Source organism: Ovis aries, chromosome 2 (genome assembly GCF_016772045.2).
Source record: "Ovis aries strain OAR_USU_Benz2616 breed Rambouillet chromosome 2, ARS-UI_Ramb_v3.0, whole genome shotgun sequence".
Classification (NCBI taxonomy): Eukaryota; Metazoa; Chordata; class Mammalia; order Artiodactyla; family Bovidae; genus Ovis; species Ovis aries.
In genome coordinates, this window is record NC_056055.1 from 39,206,937 (window position 1) to 39,230,819 (window position 23,883).

At 46.1% G+C, this 23,883-nt stretch overlaps 1 long non-coding RNA gene across 1 annotated transcript; it reads left to right on the forward strand.

Annotated features, from left to right (window-relative positions):
- Nucleotides 1–566: 566 nt before the first annotated feature.
- Nucleotides 567–17,289, forward strand: LOC132659157 (uncharacterized). The gene is made up of 2 exons (XR_009599167.1): nt 567–5,598; nt 9,035–17,289. It is a non-coding gene; the product is annotated as an uncharacterized LOC132659157 (long non-coding RNA).
- The last annotated feature ends 6,594 nt before the right edge of the window (nt 17,290–23,883 follow it).

Here is a 23,883-nt window from a genome sequence, read left to right on the forward strand (position 1 = left end):
CACATCTCTGTGTTCAAGATGGGAAGAAGAGGAGAAGAGTGCTGTATCTGACCTTTTTATCAAGAAAGCAGAGATTTCCAGAAACCTACCAACAGATTTCCATGTATGTTTCACTTGTCAAATGGGTCCCCTGCCACCTGTAGATGCAACGGAAGACAAAAAGGCAAATATTTAACTGTTCCAGCTATCCAAGGAGATGACACCAAGGAGGTAGTTGGACAGTTAGTTGCTTTGGGGTTTATCAACAGCATTTCTGACAAAATACCTAATTTTTAAGTTTGTATATGTTTTGTGTTTTTAACTCATTTGTGGATTTTTTTTTCTTTTGACCGCTTCACACAGCATATGAGATATAGTTCCCTGACCAGGGATTGAACCTGTCCCCTTAGACTGGAAAGGCAGGCTTAATCACTGGACCACCAGGGAAGTCCCTGTATATGTTTTCAATGAACAATATTGTATGTCTTAGAGACTCTCTGTCAATCAATTCATATCATGTTTAAAAATTGTGTGATATCTCATAGTATAAATAGATGATATTTTATGGTTTCACACTGGTAAACATTTAGATTGTTCTTAAATGTCCCCTGATTTCAAAATAATGCTGCAGCAAACTCCTTGTACAAGTTTCTTTGAGCACATGCAAAAATATTGTTCTAGGATAGTTACAAGTGCAATTGTTTGACAAAGGATAAGTGCTTTTAAAAAATAATTTTCAGCTCAGTTCAGTCGCTCTGTTGTGTCCGACTCTTTGTGACCCCATGAACTGTAGCACACCAGGCCTCCCTGTCCTTCACCATCTCCCTGAGCATGTTCAAACTCATACCCATCAAGTCGGTAATGCCATCCAACCGTCTCATCCTCTGTCGTCCCCTTCTCCTCCTGCCTTCCATCTTTCCCAGCATCGAGGTCTTTTCTAATGAGTCAGTTCTTCACATCAGGTAGCCAAAGTACTGGTGCTTCAGCATCAGTCCTTCCAATGAATATTCAGGATTGATTTCCTTTAGGATTGATTGATTTGATCTCCTAGTAGTCCAAGGGACTCTCAAGAGCTCTCACGAGCCTTCTTCAATACCACAATTTGAAAGCATCAGTTCTTCAGCACTCAGTCTTCTTTATGTCCCAACTCTCACATGCATACATGACTACTGGAAAAACCATAGCTTTGACTAGATGGACCTTTGTAAGCAAAGTGATGTCTCTGCTTTTTAAAACACTGTCTAGGTTTGTCACAGTTCTTCTTCCAAGGAACAGGCGTCTGTTAATTTTATTTATTTATTTTTGTCTGTGCTGGGTCTTGGTTTCTGAGGGTTTTATTCCTCTAGTTGCAGCAAATGGGGGCCATTCTCTAGCTGTGGTGCACGGGCTTCTCACTGCAGTGGTTTCTTTTGTTGTGGAGCTCAGGCTTTAAGCACTTGGGCTCAGAAGTTGTGGCTCCCAGCCTCCAGAGCACAGGCTGAATAGTTGTGGCACATGAGCTTAGCTGCTCGGCAGCATCTGGGCTCTTCATGGATCAGGGTTCAAACCCAGGTCTCCAGCATTGGTGGGTGGATTCTTTATCACTGAGCCACCAAGGAAGTCCAAGAGTAAGTCCTTCTGAAACTGACAGATTCTGCTGAGTTGCCCTCAAAATGGGACAACTTATATCCCTACAAGCCCTGGATATGAGTGTCTATTTCCCACATCCCTACAAACAGTGGAAATGCTAAATATTATCCAAATAAGGAACAAAAATTTGACACTGTTTTATTCTTATCTATTGGATTATGAGGTTTCAACTGAATCTGTAAGATGTTTATAGGAGATATTTTTAGTAACTGCAAATAATTGTCTCTTTAACATTTGAAACTTTTATTTAGATTAGCCTTTCTTTTGGTTTTAGGGGCCTTTTCAAAAGTCCTTTTCAGTTAAACATTTAGTTCACTTATGTTCCCTTTACTATCTTCTAACATGTGCACTTGAGTCTATACACTTACTCTGGCTACAGCTTTGCATTCATCCCTGGATTTTAGTATGTGATGAACTTGGTGACTGCGTTTCTAGATAACTTATTTTTTTCAGTGTTAAGGAAGATCTTGCTCCTTGTATATCTTATTCATTTGTTATTTTCCATATTGTTACTTTAGACACTTCAAAATTACACAGAATAGTAAAAAATTCAAGCAAACATTTCCTACATGAGGCTATATGTAAAAATTCCCAGACCCAGTTCTAACTCTTCCCCAGAGGTAATCACAAACAGAAGCTTTTGATTCTTTCCTAAATTACCTTATGAATTTGATTGTTTATATTTTCTTTTGCAGTCATTTTTGTTATTGTGGCCACCCTGCATTTTTGAAATAGAGATTGTGTGTGTGTGTGTGTGTGTGTGAGACTTGGTAGCTAATTTTTATTCATGTACCTTATGTGTATAAGCACTTCCCTAGTAGCTCAGCTGGCAAAGAATTCACCTATAATGCAGTAGATCCCAATTTGACCCCTAGGTCAGGAAGATCCCCTGGAGAAGAGATAGGCTACCTACTCCAGTATGCTTGGGCTTCCCTGGTGGCCCAGCTGGTAAAGAATCTTACTGCAATGCGGGAGACCAGAGTTCTATCCCTGGGTTGGGAAGATGCCCTGAAAAAGGGAACAGCTACCCACTCCAGTATTCTGGCCTGGAGAATTCCATGGATTATATAGTCCATGGGGTCACAAAAAGACATGACTGGGCGACTTTCACTTTCACTTTAAGTGTGTAAAAATAATATTTAAAAAGAATAATTTTTCTTTACTGAGTATAAAATTCTACATATAGTTATTTGTGAAATGTCTTCATTTGTTCAAATCCTCTCTGTCCTCACCACTTGATTTTTGTTTATTTCAGATACTTTCAATATCTGAAAGAGGTGAATTTTTAAATCTCCTACTACAATTAATTATCATTATCAAGTACCTGGTCCTGGGGTGATTAGGGCAGGCAGACAGTGGCCCACAATGTGCAAACAGATAAAGGAGGTGGTTGGGGCATGGACCCTGGGTTGGTTGGATTGCTTATGAAAGGTGCATTTGCAGGCAAGACTTTATGAGATGCAGGTTTGATCCCTGGGTGGAGAAGATCCCCTGGAGAAGGAAATGGCAACCCACTGCTGTATTCTTGCCTGGAGAATCCCATGGACAGAGGAGCCTAGCCGGCTACAGTCCATGGGGTTGAAGAGAGCTGGACATGATTGAAGCGACTTAGCAGCAGCAGCAGAAATTGCCTAGACTTGGAAGGGACAGTCTCTCCAAGATCAGCAAAGCCATAGATGTCAAAGCATCAGAAAACACAGGAAATAATGAGACGTGATGAATACAAAAGTCTCAGCTCAAAGTGGGAACTGAGAATCAGGATTCAGTAACAAGATCAAGGTGCTGACAAATTGGACAATAAGAAATGGTTGTGTGTCCTCTCTAAAGAGGACCTTAGGTCTTACTGTACAGCACAGGGAACTCTGCTCAATGTTATGTGGCAGCCTGGATGGGAGGGGAGTTTGGGGGAGAATGGATTCATGTTGTATGTGTGGCTGAGTCCCTTTGCTGTCCATCTGAAACTATCACAACATTGTTAATTGGCTGTACTCCAATACAAAAGAAAAAGTTAAAAAAAAAAAAAACAAGAAATGATGGTAAATAAACCAGAGGAAACAGAAAAAATAATAAAATAAAGAGGAGGACCTTAAGGATGGTTTCAAAAGGCTGCTTATTAATAGGGTAACTCTAGCCTGTATGGGAGCTTCCCTGGTGGCTCAGTGGTTAAAGAACCTACCCGAAATGCAGGAGACTCAGGTTCTATTCCTGGGTTGGGAAGATCTCCTGGAGGAAGGCATGGAAACCCACTCCACTATCCTTGCCTGGACAATCCCATAGAAACAGGAGGCGGGTGGGCTACAGTCCCTGGGGATGCAAAGAGTCAGATAACAACGGAAGCAACTGAGCACGCATGCACAGCATTCTGTCCAACCTTTAACCTTTTAAAGGAAATTCCTGACGTCACCTAGAGACAGAAAACTGTGTCCCAGCTGGAACATCTTAGGTCTCACTTTCCCCATGGCTCACACAACACAAAAATGAGAGCAAGTGGCTGTCCAAAGGATTTTGTAAATTAGTGAATTTACAGGAAAGGTTTTTTACAAGGATACAACCTTTATGTGACCTTTAACTGCTACATTTAGCACTTCATCTCCATTCCAATGAATAAAACAATGATCATCTTAACTATTCCAGATAAACCCAGACCTAACTCAGACTGCTGCTTGGTGTACAAGGCAGTATGGTTTCCGTGAGGTTGTGGACGGAGCCACCTCCACTGAATGAACCGAGGACAAGGCAGACAGGACAGGAAGCTGCCAGGCTAGCAGACAGGCACACAGACAGGATGCCAACATACAAATCAACCAGAGTGGGCCAGCCACATCCCCCGGGATTGCCAACTCTGCCAAATCCAGCTGAGACTTAGACCACGGGTGACAGGAAGCCCGGCCAGCCTAGAGCCAACCTGTCTGGTCTAATGAAAAGGACTTTGGCTGGTGGTGCTAGAGGCAACAAGGACAATCGTCTGCAATGGCTGAGAAAGTCCCTCATCCCTTCTCTCTGCTGTCTTGGCAGCTGTACTTGTTCCAGAACAAAGAAATGCTGGAGCAGCAGGACAGCGAAGACCCAGAATTCATAATTCATACAGGGCAGGAGAAAGAAGAGCTCAGTCAGGTCCTTCTCTGCTTCCCATCAGGGACAGAGGCAACAAAGCCTGAAGCTAGGAATCCTCGCCTATGTTTATAACCATCAAACATTCACACAGCCCCCTCCAAGCCAGGCACTGGGCAAGGCACTGTGGGCCTTGCAAAGAATAAACTCCAAGCTCTGTTCTTCAAAAACTCATGGACCAGAAAAGGGATTAGATCAGCACCCAAGGCTGGAACAGACAGAGAAATAGAGTCAGAAACGGCCTCATGGGGCTTCCCTGGTGGCTCAGTGGTAAAGAATCCACCTGCCAAGGCAGGAGACACAGATTCATTTCCTGGTACTGGAAGATCCCACATGCTGCGGAGCAACCAAACCGTGTGAGCCGCAACTATTGAGCCTGTACTCTAGAGCCTGGGAGCTGCAACTACTGAAGCCTGCACGCCCTACAGAGTCTGGGCTCCACAACAAGAGAAGCAGCCACACACAACCAGAGAGTAGCCCCTGCCCGCAGCACCTACAGAAAAGCCCAGGCAACAGTGAAGACCCATCACAGCCAAAAATAAAATAATTATTTTTTAAAAAAGAAAAGAAGTGTTAAAAAACAAACAAACAAACATACAGCCTCATGGGGAAACAAGGAGAACCCTAGCGCAAACCAGCAGCCATCTACTGCTGGTGGAACCACACTGTGCTTGGAGCAGGGATAAACACTGTCCTCTCCACCCTCAGGAATTGAGCCTAGTCAGAGGATGAGATGGTTGGCTGGCATCACCAACTCAGTGAACATGAGTCTGAGCAAATTCTGAGAGATGGTGAAGGACAGGGGAGGCTGGCGTGCTTCAGTCCACGGGGTTGCAAAGAGTCGGACATGGAGTGACTGAACACCAACCACAAGGGGAGGTAAGGCAGGAATGCATGCAAACACCTCCCTACTGGGGCTGTAGGCAGAGTACCAGCAGCAGGTGCTGTGCGCAGAAATAGCAGAAAGGAGCACTTGACGTGGGTTTTTAAAGCAGAGGAAGGATATCAACAGAGCAAGCAGAAGAGAGCGTCAGTCTTCTGGCCAGAGGGAGCAGAGGATGCCGGGGCCAGGAGGTAAGAATTCTCAGGGAATGCCCAGGTGAGGTCAACAGAGAGAGCGGGTGAGAGGGCCTTGAAAGCCAGGCTGGAGAGGACAGATGTAGTCAATTGATTCAGCAGGTATTTTCTTTTTAATTGTGGTGATAAGCACATAAAATGTATCATCTTAACCACTTTTAAGGACACAGTTTGGTAGGGGAAGTATATTCACACTGTTGTGATACAAGGGTCTCCAGAATTTTTTCAGCCTGTGAATCTGAAACTCTGTAGCCATTAAACAACTCCCCTTTTCTCCCCTCTCCCCACTCCAGGTAACTCCCATTCTACTGTCTATCTATATCTGACCGCTCTAGGTACCTCATTTAAGTGGAATCATACAGCAAAAGCCTTTTTGACAGGCTTATTTCACTGAACTGTATCCTCAAGTTTCATCCATGTTATAACACTTGACAAGATTTTCTTCTTAAGGCTGAATATTATTCCATTGTGTTCATACACCACATTTGTTTAGTGTGGCACGTGGAATCTTCAGTTGTGGCATGCTAAAAAGCAAGAGAGTTCCAGAAAAACATTTATTTCTGCTTTATTGACTATGCCAAAGCCTTTGACTGTGTGGATCACAATAAACTGTGGAAAATTCTGAAAGAGATGGGAATACCAGACCACCTAACCTGCCTCTTGAGAAATCTGTATGCAGGTCAGGAAGCAACAGTTAGAACTGGACATGGAACAACAGACTGGTTCCAGATAGGAAAAGGAGTACGTCAAGGCTGTATATTGTCACCCTGCTTATTTAACTTATATGCAGAGTACATCATGAGAAATGCTGGACTGGAAGGCGCACAAGCTGGAATCAAGATTGCCAGGAGAAATATCAATAACCTCAGATATGCAGATGACACCACCCTTATGGCACCAAGTGAAGAGGAGCTAAAAAGCCTCTTGAAGAAAGTGAAAGAGGAAAGTGAAAAAGTTGGCTTAAAGCTCAACATTCAGAAAACGAAGATCATGGCATCTGGTCCCATCACTTCATGGGAAATAGATGGGAAACAGTAGAAACAGTGTCAGACTTTATTTTGGGGGGCTCCAAAATCACTGCAGATGGTGACTGCAGCCATGAAATTAAAAGACGCTTACTCCTTCGAAGAAAAGTTATGACCAACCTAGACAGTATATTCAAAAGCAGAGACATTACTTTGCTGACTAAGGTCCGTCTAGTCAAGGCTATGGTTTTTCCTGTGGTCATGTATGGATGTGAGAGTTGGACTGTGAAGAAGGCTGAGCACCGAAGAATTGATGCGTTTGAACTGTGGTGTTGGAGAAGACTCTTGAGGGTCCCTTGGACTGCAAGGAGATCCAACCAGTCCATTCTGAAGGAGATCAACCCTGGGATTTCTTTGGAAGGACTGATGCTAAAGCTGAAGCTCCAGTACTTTGGCCACCTCATGCGAAGAGCTGACTCATTGGAAAAGACTCTGATGCTGGGAGAGATTAGGGGCAGGAGGAGAAGGGGACGAGAGAGGATGAGATGGCTGGATGGCATCACGGACTCAATGGACATGAGTCTGAGTGAACTCCGGGAGTTGGTGATGTACAGGGAGGCCTGGTGTGCTGCGATTCGTGGGGTCGCAAAGAGTCGGACACAACTGAGCGACTGAACTGAACTGAACTGAACTGAACTCTTAGTTGCGGCATGTGGGATCTAGTTCCCAGACCAGGGATAGAACCCAGGCCGCCTGCATTGGCAGCATGGCATCTTAGCCACTGAACCATCAGGGAAGCCCCTAACCTCCTCTTCTTTTACTCAGAACTCATCAGCAAGTCTGTCTTCTTCACTCAATACCAATAATCTCTGTTTACAAAGGAGGTTTCCAGCATACCTGCATTCATAGCAGTCTTAATTACAATAGTCAAAAGATTCAGTTCAGTTCAGTCACTCAGTCGTGTCCGACTCTTTGTGACCCCAAGAATTGCAGCATGCCAGGCCTCCCTGTCCATCACCAACTCAATGTCCATCAAGTCAGTGATGCCATCCAGCCATCTCATCCTCTCTCGTCCCCTTCTCCTCCTGCCCCCAATCCCTCCCAGTATCAGAAGTCTTTTCCAACGAGTCAACTCTTTGCATGAGGGGCCAAAGTACTGGAGTTTCAGCTTTAGCATCATTCCTTCCAGAGAACACCCAGAAGATGGAGCAATGCAAATATCCATCAATAGATGGATGGATAAACAAAGTGTGATGTAGACACAGGATGAAATACTATTCACCCTTACAAAGGAAGGAAACGCTGATACATGCTACAATAAGGATAAACCTTAAAGACATTACGCTAAGCGAAATAAGCCAGTCACAAAAAGACAAATATTGCATGATTCCACTTACATGAGGTACCTAGAATTCAGAAAGACAGAAAGTAGAATACTAGTTACCAGGAGCTGGGGGAAGGGAAAATGAGAGTTATAAGAATGGGTACAGGAACTTAACTGGTGGTCCAGCGGCTAAGACTCCACCCTCCCAATGCAAGGGTCCCAGGTTCAATCCCTGGTCAGGGAACTACATCCTGCATGTGGCAACTAAGACCTAGTGTGGCCAAATTTAAAAAAAAAAAAAAAAAATTTTTTTTTTAGAAGAATGGGTACAGAGCTTCAGTTAGGGATGATGAAAAATTTCTGAAGATAAATGGTGATGGTCGCAACATATTGTGGATGGATGTACTACCACTGAACCATTTACTTAAAATGACTAAAATGATACATTTATGTTATGTATATTTTATCACTAAACATACATGTTTTAAAAAAAGTTTCCACACTGCCAATAGGAAAGCTAGCAAACAAACCTCTTCCCCACCTTGAACTCAGTCTCATCATCTTTAATAAGCAGGCTGACTAGAGGCTTCTGGATCTGCGGTCAAATGTTTCCATAGTAACCAGAAGAAGCAGATGCCTGGTGAGCAGGCTCTCACCATCAAATCAACGGGGCCCACCCTACTGGTCTCCCTCCCATCCGCTCCATTCTCTAAGTTTCTACACACAGACCAAAAAATCTATCAATGCACCTCTCTCTGCATCTCACACCCCCACTCAGGCATTCTGCACAGTTATTCCAGCTTCAGCGATGCTATAGTTGACTCCCGCGTGTTCTTCCCTCCATTTTAGAACATCTTCTCTTCCTCACGCCCCACTCCCCCAGCTTGTTCATTCACTAACCCTTCGCCTTCAAATTCTTCGGGGCTAACTACAGTGTTGCTTCCTCCAGGAAGTCTTCCTTTTCTGACTGCCCAGAGGAGAGTCACATCCTTTGTTGCGTCTCCCCATGGCTCCCTGACTCCTCCCAAGGGAAGACATTCATGGAACAAACCACAATGAGGGTGAGAAAATCAGGAAGCGGGAGAGGGGAGGGTCATTCCAGAGGTCTTTTATCTAACTTAGAGAGAAGCTTGTGAGTAGCATGGACTTCGGAATCAGAACCCAACAGACTGGAAATCCCAGATCTCATTCTCAGGTGCTATGTGACCGTAACCAAATTACTTAACTGCTTCCAGTCTCTGTTTCCTCTTCCGTAAAGCTGAGATAAAGTTTCCTAACTCCCATGGTGTTGAAAAGTTGATGAGAAGTGATACAGCCGAATAGCTCTTGACTTGGGTAACTCTCCAGCAGTCAAATGTCCTCACCCCTGCTTACCTAATACCTGGATTCCTGCCTGCACTCTGCTTCCTCCCCAGCTCATTTCCCAAGTTGCAGCCAGAGCATCTTTCTAAATGGCACCTATGATAATCACCAGCTTGCCTCTGGTCATTCATTCTCGGTTGACTCTGGGATAAAATCTCCATTCATAGTTGGTTCTCTGCTATGCTTTCTTGCCTCATGTCTCTCTACTGCCCCCTGTGGCCTGAGTTCCAGCCACACAGAATTTCAGCCCAGGCTCCTTCTTGCCTGTAGTCTTTGCACCAATTTCTTTGCTCCCATGAGTGTGAAACATCATTCACCATCCCACGCTTTGCCTGATGACAGGTATTTGTCCTTTGGCGCTACCCTGTGCCCCATAGAACTCTGTGATTTTCATCTTCCTGCTCTTTACTGCATTCTTGTGTGCATTACAATTTTTTTTAAAAAAACTGGCTTTACCAGTTTTATTAATGTATAGTTGGCATACAATAGACAGCACATATTTAAGTATGTAATTTGATCAGCTCTGACATGTACACACCCATGAAAGAATCACCACAATCAAGATAACAAATTTATCTATCAGCATTTCAGATTTCTTTGTCGTCCTCTATTGTCCTTCCTCCTGCCCTCTCCAGCCCTTCTCTCATTTGCAGGCAACCACTGACTGACTGGGGCTTCCCTATTGGCTCAGACAGTAAAGAATCTGCCTGCAATGCAGACCAGGTTCAATCCCTGGGTCAGCAAGGTCCCCTGGGGAAAGGAATGGCAACCCACTCCAGTATTCTTGCCTGAAGAATTCCATGGACAGAGAAGTCTGGTGGGTTACCATCCATAAGGTCACAAAGAGTTGGACACAACTGAAGCAACTGAGTGAGCGAAGATTTACCATTTTACCTGTTTCTAAGGAAATAGTTCAGTGGGCATTAAATACATTCACGTTGTTTTACAGTCATCACGACCATCCACCTCCAGAACGTTTGTCATCATCCCAGACTGAAACTCTGTACCATTAAAAACTAATTCCTCATTTATCCCCACTCCTTCCAGCCCCATGGAAACCAATATTCTCCTTTCTGTCTCTATGAACTTGACTACCCTCGGTGCCTCAAATGAATCAGACATTTCCTTTTGTCACTGGCTCATTTCACTTAGTGTAATGTCTTCAAGTCCATCCGTGTCGAAGAAGTGACAACGTTTCCCTCTTTTGAAGGCTGAATAGTGTTCTTTGTATGTATATACCACATTTTGCTTCTCCATTCATCCATCAGTGCACACTTGGGCTTCTTCCATCTTTTGGCTATTGTGAATAATGCTGCTGTGAACAGAGATGTATACCGATATCTGAGTCTCTCATTAACTGCATTTTAAATTTTTAAATATATTTTTAATCAATTGCATTTGAATGGTTTCACACCATTGACTGAAACAGTGTCTGACACACAACAAGCATTTATTAAATACCTGCGACACTGACAGCCGAATGAATGGAGTGAGTGAATTCCAAGCTGCAAGTCAGCTCGGATAGACTTGTATCACTTGTCCCGTGGGTGCCACTCACGGCATTCTAATGCCAGGACGCCGAGTCAGTTAAGAAACTGATCTCTTTGGATCCCATCCAAGAATGAGAAAAACGCTTCTCCTGCTTTAATTTGTCACCCTTGCCTCTGCTTGCTGTCCCAGGGGAGGCTCAGCTGCCTGAGGTCTCTGGGTCAGTCACAAGATACTCAGTGGGAGGTATAGCTAAGGCTGCTCCGAGAAATTCTTTCCTCTGAGACATCTGAGGAACCACTCACTACCTCCCTTCCCATGAAAGAATAACAACATTAATAGCTAACCTTATCCGTGCCTACCCTGGGCCAGGTGCTTTATAAGCATTATCTCATTTAGTTGTTAAATAACCCTTAATTAGGTACCATGAGACTCCTCGCTCCACAAAACAAAACAAAAAAAGCACACAGAAGTTCATTAACTTGCCCTGGTCACTCAGCTAGCAAATGACAGAGCCAGGGTTTGCATGCAGGCACTCTTGACTCCAGAACCTACCAGGCAGAATAAAAATCCCTCTGTTGTGCTGTGTGAATAAAGAGGGACCTCACGAGCCACTCTACTCACTCAGAATTGCCTCTAGAGTTCACCGGGTGTTTCAGTAACATTAAGAGCTGACTCAAGCAAAGCCTGCTCAGCCTCCCATTACGTAAATCTCTGCGGGAAGACGGACCTCCATGAATGAGCCTGTCATCAAAGCAGGGCCCACCTGGTGTGTGTGTCACTCAGTTGTGTCCTTGCAACCCCATGGACTGTAGCCTGCCAGGCTCCTCTGTCCGTGGGATTCCCCAGGCAAAAATACTGGAGTGGGTTGCCATTCCCTTCTCCAGCGTATCTTCCCAACCCAGGGATTGAACCTGGGTCTTCTGCATTGCAGGCAGATTCTTTACTATATTAGCCACCAGGGAAACCCAGGGCCCATCTGGAGAAGGAAACAAAGGTGGAAGCCAGGTTCAGGAGAGCTGGGCGACTACCACTCTTAGGAGAGAGGGTGTACACTTATTTGCATTTATGGCCACATTCTGTGGCTTAGCCTGACTGTTCCATCACTCAAGCTGCTTCCTAAATCCTGGTCCCACAAAGGCAAACTTCACCTGCCCTGACCAGTGTCCAGGCATTCACGCAGCCTGCCCTGCCTTTGGGGAGCCCCAGTGTCATGACATCTCTCTCTGCCAAGTCCACCACACCTCTGCACCTTCCCCTTCCCCTCCCTTTGGGGGTGCCACCCTGCCTGCAAGGCTCCTCTGTGTTGCTTCAGCTGTGCCAGGGCCCTGATCTCATTGGGAGGCTGCACCCACTCCCATGCCACAAAAATGACGGTCCCACCCGTCACTGTCTGGACGTGGGAGGAACCTACCCTCAGGGAAACTAAACAGCAAGGATCCTCCCTCCTGGGATACAGGTGGAGAAACTGAGTCATGGAAGCATCTTGCCAGGCCATTCCCAGCCCCTCCATGACTCAGTGAGGTCACAATTCCACGAAGCCCCACCCACAAGCTGTGGGACTTCAGGCAGGTACTCTGCCCTGTGCTTTATCATAGACACGGGAACCTGCTGGTGCCACAAGTTTTGCCCAGGGCTCATCAGTGACAGTTCTGGGTTCCCACCTCTCAGGCCCTGTTATGTTGAATCCTGACTCCGGCACAGATGGCAAATCAAGGCATTCTGGCTGAAGATAATCCAGATGGTTCTATATACCTGTGAGAGAGATAAAGCCACCAGATGTGTGTATCTGTGCATCTGTCCATTCTAACACAATCGGTACCAGCAAACTCCCTCTGCTGTGCTACATGACAATCCCTAACAAAGACTAAACCAGTTGAGACTGTTGCTGACCAAAATCTTGGCCTTCTCTGCCCACCGAAGTCAAATAAAAAATACAAAGACAGAGTTTGGAGGAAATAGAAAGGTGGCTTTAATTCTCAGCTGGCAGAGAGGGGAACACAGTAGGCTTATGCCTCAAGAACTGTACACTCTCCCTCCATGAGGAGAATAGGGCCTTCTGTAAGATAAGGGCTCACAGTCAGGAATCCGTGATGAGGAGCAAAGGTACTAGGATCTCGATTTTCTTCTTCTTGCAGTTTCAAAGACAGTCATAGGCTGGCGTCAGTAACCCAATAATTGAGTCTGGCAGTTCTGTGGCCTTCTTTCAGATATTTAACTTGTACAAGGGGAAGGGTGTTGTAAGGCTAAACACCAAGTACAGGATGTATTTAGCATAGAGTTAAAGGAAAATAGGGGAGAAGGCAATGGCAACTCACTCCAGTACTCTTGCCTAGAAAATCCCATGGACGGAGGAGCCTGGTAGGCTGCAGTCCATGGGGTCACTAAGAGTCGGACACGACTGAGCAACTTCACTTTCGCTTTTCACTTTTATGCATTGGAGAAGGAAATGGCAACGAACTCCAGTGTTCTTGCCTGGAGAATCCCAGGGACGGGGGAGCCTGGTGAGCTGATGTCTAAGGGGTCGCACAGAGTTGGACATGACTGAAGCGACTTAGCAGCAGCAGCAGCAGCAGAGGAAAATAGATGCCAAGCGTAGCTCATGCAGAGTTAGGGGGCACAGAAGCAAACTTGGTTTTGGATGTGCAGAGTTAGGAGCAGTTAAAGTGAAAAAACTAGGAATGTTCAGGTCTGCTCACTGCTCTCTTTATCTTCTTTGTTCTCAGGAGAGGGAAAAGAGAAAAATTCAATCCTCTTTTTTTTTTTTTTTCCTTTTTCTGCAACAAGACCACAATTCTAAGGGATGTGCATCTGAGAAGCAGACGATGGACTCCCCTGGCGGTCCAGTGGGTAAGACTCTGTGCTTCCACTGCAGGGGACACAGGTTCAGTCCCTGGTTGGGGAACTAAGATGGTGGGGGAGAAGGGGACAAGTCCTTTAGCTTAAAACAAAAAAGCCAGTTGCAGAAGCAAAGATGACAGTTCAGGCCAGGTGTCGCTTCTGTCTGACTCTTAGATACCTATTCTGTTGAAGTCTATTTGGCTCTTAGCTGTGTTTGTCAAGTGTCCCGCAAAGCCTCATAAGTTCACTTTCTTCTCCTTCCAGGAGGGAAAAGGACTAAGTTATCAAGTAGCGCCAGGCTGGGAATAGCTCTAGTTTTAGGTACATCATAAACCTTCAAAACAGTGAGCTGCTGTGCCACCTACAGATGAGGACATGGGGGCTCAGAAAGGCTTCCAGCTGGTCACGCTGCAGGCTCTGGATGGGTGGGGCCTTTCCAGCTAGCCTCCCACTCCTTGGGGGCTGGACCCCAGCAGGTGCTTGCCCCCATCACCTTGCTTCCTCGGCCTGGGGAACCCACATCTCCACTGGCCAGATATCCTGCATTTCTCAGGGCCCCAACCTTCTCCCCGCTGAGGCTCACAAATCGTGAGGTCACGCCCCCTTCAAAACCCTCTACAGGAGACTTCCCTGGTGGTCCAAGGGGTTAAGACTTGGAACTTCCAAAGCAAGGGACTCAGGTTCAATCCCTGGTCAGGAAACTAAGATTCCAGAAGCCCCAGGCAAGGTCAAAACGAAACAGAACAAAAAGACAAAAACCTACAGCTACCCTTCTCCGGGGTCCTCCTGGTTACCTTATACTCCAGTTCTACAGCCCACAAACCGCACCCAACACACCGGGAGGTCCCGCTGCGGGTCACTAACAGCGCCCACCCCTCGGCCCGGCAGCCAGCGCCGGGGACACGACCTCTCTCCCCTCCCGCTTGGGGCAGCAGCCAAGGGAGGAAAGGGCGGCGGCTGTGAGAACGGCCGGCCACGGAAGAACCCAAAAGCCCAGGGACTTGCTGTGACCGGAAACCTCCCGGCGGCGCAGCCGCGCGCGGAGCCAAGGCCGTGGGGATGACTGCAAACCCGACCCCGACCTGGCGCCGCCCGCGGGCCCCTCCCTCCCCGAAACCCCTCCCCCAGCAGCTCAGGCTCGGTCTCCTCCCCTCCTGGACCAGTGATGATTCACCAGGGACACCGTCCTCGCCTGGACAGGGGTGGGATAGGCCGGGATCAGGTCTCCGCCACGGCCCCAGGAATGCGACCCCCATCCCCACCTAGGCCCTCCTCCCTCTTCGCACCCCGCCCCTCCTTCCCTCCCCTGCCCGCCCACCCCGTCACTCTCTCCCCTCCCCACCTGGTTCCCCTCCTCTCCTCCACCCGCCACCCAATCTCACCCCCACCCTGCTCTCCTCTTCCCTCCGCCCCTGCCTCGCCTCTTCTCCATCCTGTCCCTGTCCCCATCTCCCCCCACCCCGCCCTTCTCCGGTTCGGCTCCCTTTCCGCCCCGCCCCCGGCGCCCCGCGCACCCCGCGGCGCAGTCTCCCGGGCTAGGAGCGTCACTGCTCGTCCCACCTCCCACCCAGCCAATCAGTCCTCTTCTCCTTACCCGCCCTGCCCTCCCCGAGGAGACCAGAGGCCGGAGACAAGTCGAGCACGCCGAGTGCCATAACCGGGCGAGAGGGCACTGCCAAGTGCAGAAGAAACAGGAAGACCGCTGGGGTGGTTGGCGGGGGCGGAAGGAGCAGACATCCATCCTTCAGCCAAGATCAGCGAGCTGAAGTTAGCCCCGTGTATTTAGCACTCTGTCACTTAACAAAAATGCTTTCCTTCAAATGCTCTCTCGAACCTCAGAACAACCCGGGGAGGCGGGTGTTATCTCCTCAAAGCCGAGGAAAGTACCGCTTGGGGAAATCGAGTCACTGCCCACAAGGTCCCAGGCTGGGCGGCGGAGCCCGGCTGGATCAGACGCGGAGCCAAGCCGGACTCCACGTCCTCTTGCCCAGAAACCAAAGACCGCTGGAAGCACGGGTGATGTGCTAGGCCGGCCCCGTTTGAGAGCCACTTGCCTGGATTCCTCTCTTAAGAGTTTCGAGGGTGCAGGCGTGGAAAAACGGGGATGAGAGCCGGGATGCGAGGAGGAGCTGAGGCCGGGACGTTTAGGTGGAAGTGGAGAGAAAAGGGTAGACTCTAAGGTTTGCCTTAGGATTTCTTCCACTGCTAGCCTGGCTGGTGTAAGGCGGGGGCAGGGAACTGTATTTTAAAAAGTCTTGGGAGCTGTGATGGAGCGGCAGAAACCCTAGGCAGGAGAGCTTCACACGCCAGTGCCCCCGAGTCAGCGTAGCGCACGACGCTCCTTAACATCCCGGCGCGCGGAGATCTTACAGCGCTGCGCTCGGAAGCCGCGCAGCCCGGGCTCAGCTAAAACAAAAGGCCTGGGATCGCGGCCCAGTGAGGATAAGTCCGCCGTTTTGCGCAGCCTCCTTCACCCGCTCACTCTGTCTTACCGTTTGCGGCAGCTTCTTCCTCCGGGTATCTACCGGAGCTCACGGCCTGTACTCCAAGGCCCCCTTCCCAGCCAGGGCCCCCTTCCCTTTTGACTCTCTACTTTTCTCCTCAGCATTTAGCAGGGTCTAAGCAGTGCGCCTCAAACGCGAATGTGCCTGTGGATCCACCTGGAAAACTTGTTACAATGTTACAGGGAAGACTCCATCTGCTTTACTTTGCTTCCCCTTGCTTTTGTTCTTTGGAAGGATAGGTCTGTACACATAATCACCTGCCTTGGGGAGCCCTGCCCCTCTGCCTGAATTTAGATCTCAGTGCCTTGGGTTTGAGAGACATCCCGACCCAGTCCAGCTGTGAATGGCCGCAGGACAGAAGAAATTAACACAGCCCCTCGCTGAAGCTAACCATTCCGGAGATACCTGCAAGATTAATGGTCTTTTTGCTTTATTTCCTACCTACCCGCCACTTCTATATAAAGAAACTGGCATCCAGACCCCAAGGTGATTTTGAGACACTAGCCTACCATCTTCTCTGCCAGCTTTCCTAATGAAGTCACTATTCTTTGCCTCAACACCTGTCTTCTGTCTTACTGGCTTGGCATGGGGCCAGCAGAGCAAGCTTGGATTCAGTACCAACAACAAAGACACCTTGTTGGTCCAAGGTGGATCCTCATGTTTCTAACCTGTTCCCATCTTGTGTCTTTGGATCTGTGAGCAACACTTTAAATAGAAAGGACTTAAAGCATTAGACTATATCGTATATATTTTAATAATAATTATATAGGCATATAGCCATATACCCATTTACCCAATAACCTTATTCTGTCAATATATCTCTAAGAATAAAACTAACAGTATGTAAGCATAGATATTTAAGGCTGCTTATTGCAGCATTATATGTAAATTTAGCAAAATTAAAACAAAGGAAAAACAAGAAAAAGTTTAACAAAATAACCATTTTCTCAATGAACAAAAATGTTAATCATTAAAAAAATTTTAATAAAACATTAAAAATTGGAAAAAATAGATCATATTTTTCATATTTATCTTGTTTTACTTTCTCCCACACTAGAATATAAGTTCCAGGAAGTAAAGATTTGGTTAAATTTCTTGTCTAGTCTGTCTTCAGCACCTAGAAGGGTACTTGGCACACAGTGTGGACTTGTGGTTATTCACGGAAGGATGAAAGGAGGGAAGAAAGCAGCAGTGATAAATCCAATGTCCTACAAAGTAGAATTCAAGGTGAAATCAGTAAATGGAACAAAGGAGATGAGAAAAAATACATTTTTGGTATTTACATTTTATATGGGAGGAAATAACAATCACAAGTAAAAATCACCCAAATAACAAGGAGAATCACAAATATCACATTGAGTTTAGAAACCTTAACTCCTCTGTCTTAGTCACATCTCATAGGAAAATGGTGACATAGAAGACCTAAAAACAAAATTAACTTGATTTAAGAGTTCTGTAGTTACCATTTCAATTGTGTTAAAATGTAACATAAAATTTTGAGTTTTTGTATGTATCATTCGATGACATTAAGTACGTTCACACTGTTGTGCAATATCACCGCCCACAGAAATTTTTCATTTTCTCAAACTGCAACTCTGTACCCACTAAACTCTATCTCCGTCATTCCCCTGTCCTCCCCAGCCCTAGGCAACCCACATCCCAATTTTTATCTGTGTATCTGACTGCTCCAGGTACCTCACATAAGTGGAATCTACAGTATTTGTCCTTCCATGACAGGCTTATTACTTCTTTTTCAAGGCATCCATGTTGTGACATGTGTCAGAATTTCCTTCTTAGTTAAAATTGAATAATATTCCATTTTACGTGTATATGACATTTTGTTTATTCATTCACCTGTTAATCGACACTTAGGTTGTTCCCACCTTTTGTTTACTGTGATAATGCTGCTCTTTAACTCTTGGATCAAAGAGAAACTCAAGAAGAAATGAAAGAGTCTTTAGAAAATAACACTGAGAACATTTAATATTTGAAAAATAAATTCAAGGAAATCAAATCAGAGATTAAGGCAAATATTAATTATTATAAAAAATTTAAAAAGCAGTGAACAAATTTAAAAAAAATAAAGATTTTTTTTCTAATTACGAAAAACGGCTAAGACTTCTGTGATGGTGCAGTGGTTGGGACTCCATGCTTTCAATGCAGAGGGTTCAGGTTCAATCCCTTGTTGGAGAACTAAGATCTCGCATGCTGCAGGGCACGGCCAAAAAATAAATAAAAAATAAAATGTTTTCATAAAGAAAATGCTATAGGAGATGGCCGGAAATAGGAGATAAATGCAGGTGGTGCTAAGAGAGGAAAGGAACCATAGGCATATTTGCCTCCTGCTCCACGGCCTGAGGCTGACCTATTCAGAGCTCAAGTCTGACAGTCCTTTCACATACTAGGTTTGTGAATGTGGACCTATTATTCAATAGGTCTGAATACTATTGTACTGAATACTCTCTGAACTTCAGTGTGTTTATCTGAAAAGTAGACATACATCTATCTACTTGTAGAGGCCTCCCTGGTGGCTGATATGGTAAAGAATCTGTCTGTAATGTGGGAGACCCAGGTTCGATCCCAGGTTTGGGAAGAGCCCCTGGAGAAGGGAATGGCAACCCACTCCAGTATTCTTGCCTGGAGAATCCCATGGACAGAGGAGCCTGGCAGGACTGTAGTCCATGGGGTTGCAGAGTTGGACATGACTGAGTGACCGTCACCTACTCTTTAGGAGGGAGAAGTAAGTGAGCTACTGACCAGAAAGGACTAAATACAGGGCTTGGCACACAGGGAGACTTATTACTATTAATTTTGTTGATGATGATACTGTTCGTGAGAATATTTATATTTTGTTTCCCCCTAAGAGAGGTCATCAAGAGGAGAATGTGAGTAGTGTAAACCTTAAAAAAATATCATTGACAAATTAGAAAAAGCAAAATGGAGCTTATTCAGAAGAGCTGAGGAATAGCCTGTCAGGAAAAGCAGGCTATGGTGACCTAACAGGCAAGTCGGAAAAGACAAAAGGAAGGTCAGCTTTTATTAGGCTTTAGGAGGAAATTGGGGAGGGTCATTTTAAACAAAAGTTGATTGGAGGAGAACAAGAGGCAGTTTCTTATCAGCTACCAGAGGTGGTTAGACTGTTGTCTCTAGGGCAAGGAGAGATCTTCCTTCTTAATCTTAAAAACAGGAGATAAAATCCCCAAGTGGAAAATGCCTTCCCTTTCAGAATAATTCTCATCAGTTTTCTCCCTGCTGGTGTCCTGGGCTGAGTGTGGGAGAGCTCCCCCTCAGGACTGTCCAATTCCATTTTAAATGAGGTTTCCTTTGTTTATTTTCATGCCAGCAATCCCCCCACTGAGCATATACCCGGAGAAAACCATAATTCCAAAAGATAACATGTATCCTAACGCTCACTGCAGCTCTATTTACAATAGTCAGGACAGGGAAGCAACCTGAATGTCCATCAACAGAGGACTGGATAAGGAAAATGTGGTGTATATATATATACAATGGAATATTATTCACTCATAACAAAGAATGAAATTGAGCCACTTGCAGAGACGTGGACCTAGAGACTCGCATAGAGTGAAGTTAATCAAAAAGAGAAAAACAAATATCACACGTTAATGCATATTTATGGAATCTAGAAAAATGATACCCACGAACCTATTTGTAAAGCAGAAATAGAGACACAGATGTAGAGAACAAACACGTGACCACCAAATGGGAAAGGGGGATGAACTGAGAGACTGGGATTGACACAGATTCAATGCTATGTATAAAATACATATCTGATGAGAACCTACCATATAGCACAGGGAATTCTACTCAGTGCTCTGTGGTGACCTAAACGGGAAGGAAATCCAAAAGAGAGGGGATATATGTATACATGTAGCTGATTCACTTTGCTGTGCATCTGAAACTAACACAAAATTGTAAATAAAAATTATAAAAATAAAGTTTTTACAAAATAAACTGACTTACCCTTTTGGGTATGTTGATGAAGACAGCTCAATAAACAATCAGGCTGGCAACATGTTTGAAAAAAAAAAAAAAGCAAGTGCCCAGTGGAGGGTGTGAGTGGAGGCTGTTCACCTGGGTCAAAAGCAAGACAGGCATCCAAGGGGCACAGCAGGTCAGCACGGTCCAGGAGGCTCATGCTGGTCAAGGCATGACATGCCCTCTCTTCCTCCATCGCCCCACAGGCAAACGACCGTAAAAATGAACATGTCACCATCTATACTGGGAAAGGCCTAGTGGTCCCTGAGGCTTTTCCTAGCTCTGCTGGCCTCTGTTCAGGGAACTCAGGCTAAGCAACACAGAAGAGAAGCTGGACAGAGGAAAATAGGGCAGGTTTCCAGCTCACATGCTGATTGTGATGCTGGTGGTAGCAGCATGCTTACAGAACCATGACCCAGGTATGGACTTCAAATGTCTTTAGCTTCTCACTAGTCTAAGCTAGGAGAGATAGGAGCAGGGCAGTATGAAGCACTCGGCAGAATAGGTTCCCTGCACTCCGAGGAGTTCTGGGAGAACTTGATGGGTGGCGGGCAGTCCCAAAGGGCATGATGCAAGGAACAGCACCCAGCTGCCAGCCACACCCAGTGTCATGGCCCCAGAGGCACAGACAGCAGAGAGCCTCTATGCTCTAAGCACAGCTCATTCATTGGGTAACCCCTCCCACTGGGTCTTATCCCCTGTGAGCTGGTGAGGCAACGGGGAAATGCCAGATTCTTGAGCAGAATAAAGTGTGGATCACAATAAACTGTGGAAAATTCTGAAAGAGATGGGAATACCAGACCACCTAACCTGCCTCTTGAGAAATCTGTATGCAGGTCAGGAAGCAACAGTTAGAACTGGACATGGAACAACAGACTGGTTCCAGATAGGAAAAGGAGTACGTCAAGGCTGTATGTTGTCACCCTGCTTATTTAACTTATATGCAGAGTACATCATGAGAAACGCTGGACTGGAAGAAACACAAGCTGGAATCAAGATTGCCGGGAGAAATATCAATAACCTCAGATATGCAGATGACACCACCCTTATGGCACCAAGTGAAGAGGAGCTAAAAAGCCTCTTGAAGAAAGTGAAAGAGGAGAGTGAAAAAGTTGGCTTAAAGCTCAACATTCAGAAAATGAAGATCATGGCATCTGGTCCCATCACTTCATGGGAAATAGATGGGGAAACAGTAGAAACAATGTCAGACTTTATTTTTTTGACCTCCAAAATCACTGCAGATGGTGACTGCAGCCATGAAATTAAAAGACGCTTACTCCTTGGAAGAAAAGTTATGACCAACCTAGATAGTATATTCAAAAGCAGAGGCATTACTTTGCCGACTAAGGTCCGCCTAGTCAAGGCTATGGTTTTTCCTGTGGTCATGTATGGATGTGAGAGTTGGACTGTGAAGAAGGCTGAGCACCGAAGAATTGATGCGTTTGAACTGTGGTGTTGGAGAAGACTCTTGAGGGTCCCTTGGACTGCAAGGAGATCCAACCAGTCTATTCTGAAGGAGATCAGCCCTGGGATTTCTTTGGAAGGAATGATGCTAAAGCTGAAGCTCCAGTACTTTGGCCACCTCATGCGAAGAGTTGACTCTTTGGAAAAGACTCTGATGCCGAGAGGGATTGGGGGCAGGAGGAGAAGGGGACGACCCAGGATAAGATGGCTGGATGGCATTACGGACTTGATGGACGTGAGTCTGAGTGAACTCTGGGAGATGGTGATGGACAGGGAGGCCTGGCGTGCTGCGATTCATGCGGTCACAAAGAGTCAGACACGACTGAGTGACTGAACTGAACTGAACTGAACTGAGCAGAGTAAAGTAAAGGCCAGACAGAAAATAGCTAGTGGGAACCTGCCACAGAGCACAGGAAGCTCAGCCAGGTGCTCTATGATGACCTAGAGGGGTGGGGGCAGGATGAGGGAGTGGGAAAGAGGCTCAAGAGGGAGGGGATGTATGTATACATCAACTGACTCACATTGTTGTACAGCAAACACAACACTGTAAAGCAATCACATTCCAATTTAAAAAATACTAAAAAAAAAAAAAGCTGGACAAAGATGCATCCATCAAAACCACACGAACAGAAGTCAGTGGATACAGTGCCTGTCCATCGTATTAGCTGCCCAGAAAATCAAGATGACCAGGAAGCAGCCGGTATTTACAGCCGAGACTCTCCCCTGGCCCTCGCTTGGGCGGAGGCAGCCAAAAACATTGCCCGGCAGCACTTTAGGGAATTTCCCCCACCCACACTCTATGATAATCTGCCTCTCTTGTTGTGATCTGAGCCAGTTGCCTCCAAGGATGGGCATGTGACCCATGACTCCTGTGGAGAGATTGCGATGGATGTTGCTGTTGTTCAGTTGCTCGGTCGTGTCTGGCTCTTTGCAACCCCATGGACTGCAGCACGCCAGGCTTCCCTGTCCATCACCAACTCCTGGAGATTACTCAAACTCATGTCCATTGAGTCCACGATTCCAGCCAGCTATCTCATCCACTGTTGTCTATCTCTCCTCCTGCTTTCAATATTTCCCAGCATCAGGGTCTTTTCCAAAGAGTTGGCTCTTTATATCCAGTGGCCATGGATGTAGTGGGGATCTTTTTTTTCTGAGATTACCTTTGTAAATGTGGATATGATCAAGGTGGGTGGAGGGCAATTTTAGCCACCCATGGAGAGCTCCTTCCTGACAATGAAGCCACCTTGTGGAGAGCAGAGCCATGCCTGCATGCTTCAATTATGCAAGTAGGTAAAGCATCTTTCTTCCCCTTAAACTAGAGTTTGTCTGAAACTTTCAACTGGAGTTGGCTTAATATACCTGTATGGGTTGAATCTCATACCCTGAAAAGATGTGTTCAGCTCTTAATCGCTGGTACCTGCCTGTGCATGTGCGTGTGTGTGTGTGTTAGTCGTTCAGTCATGTCCAACTCTTTGCAACCCCATGGACTGTACACTGCCGGGCTCCTCTGTCCATGGAATTCTACAGGCAAGAATACTGGAGTGGGTAGCCATTCCCTTCTCCAGGGGATCTTTCTGACGCAGGAATCAAATCCAGGTCTCCTACATTCCAGGCAGATTCTTTACCATCTGAAACTATCAGGGGAGTCCTGGTATCTGGGAGTGTGAGCTTTTGGAATGAGGTTCTTTGCAGATGTGATTGGGCTAAGATGAGGCCATATTAGACTAGGGCAAGACACAAACACCCACAGGAGGGAGCACCGTGTAATGGGGGCAGAGACTGGAGTGATGTATCATTAAGCCAAGGGATGCCAGGAGCCACCAGGAGCTAGGAGAGAGGTGTGAAAATCTCCTCAGATTCTCTCTCATAACTTGCAGAAGGCGCCAATCCTGTTGATACCTAAGTTTTTTAAAATATTTATTTGTCTGCACCAGGTCTTAGTTGCAGCACGTGGGATCTTCCATCTCCATTGAGGCATGCAGGATCTTTTTTAGTTGGGCCATGCAAGATCTTTAGTTGCAGCATGCAAACTCTCACTTGTGGCATGTGGGATCTAGTTCCCTGATCAGGCATCGAACCCAGGCTCCCTGCATTGGGAGTGTGGAGTCTTAGCCACTGAACCACCAGGGAAGTCCTGACA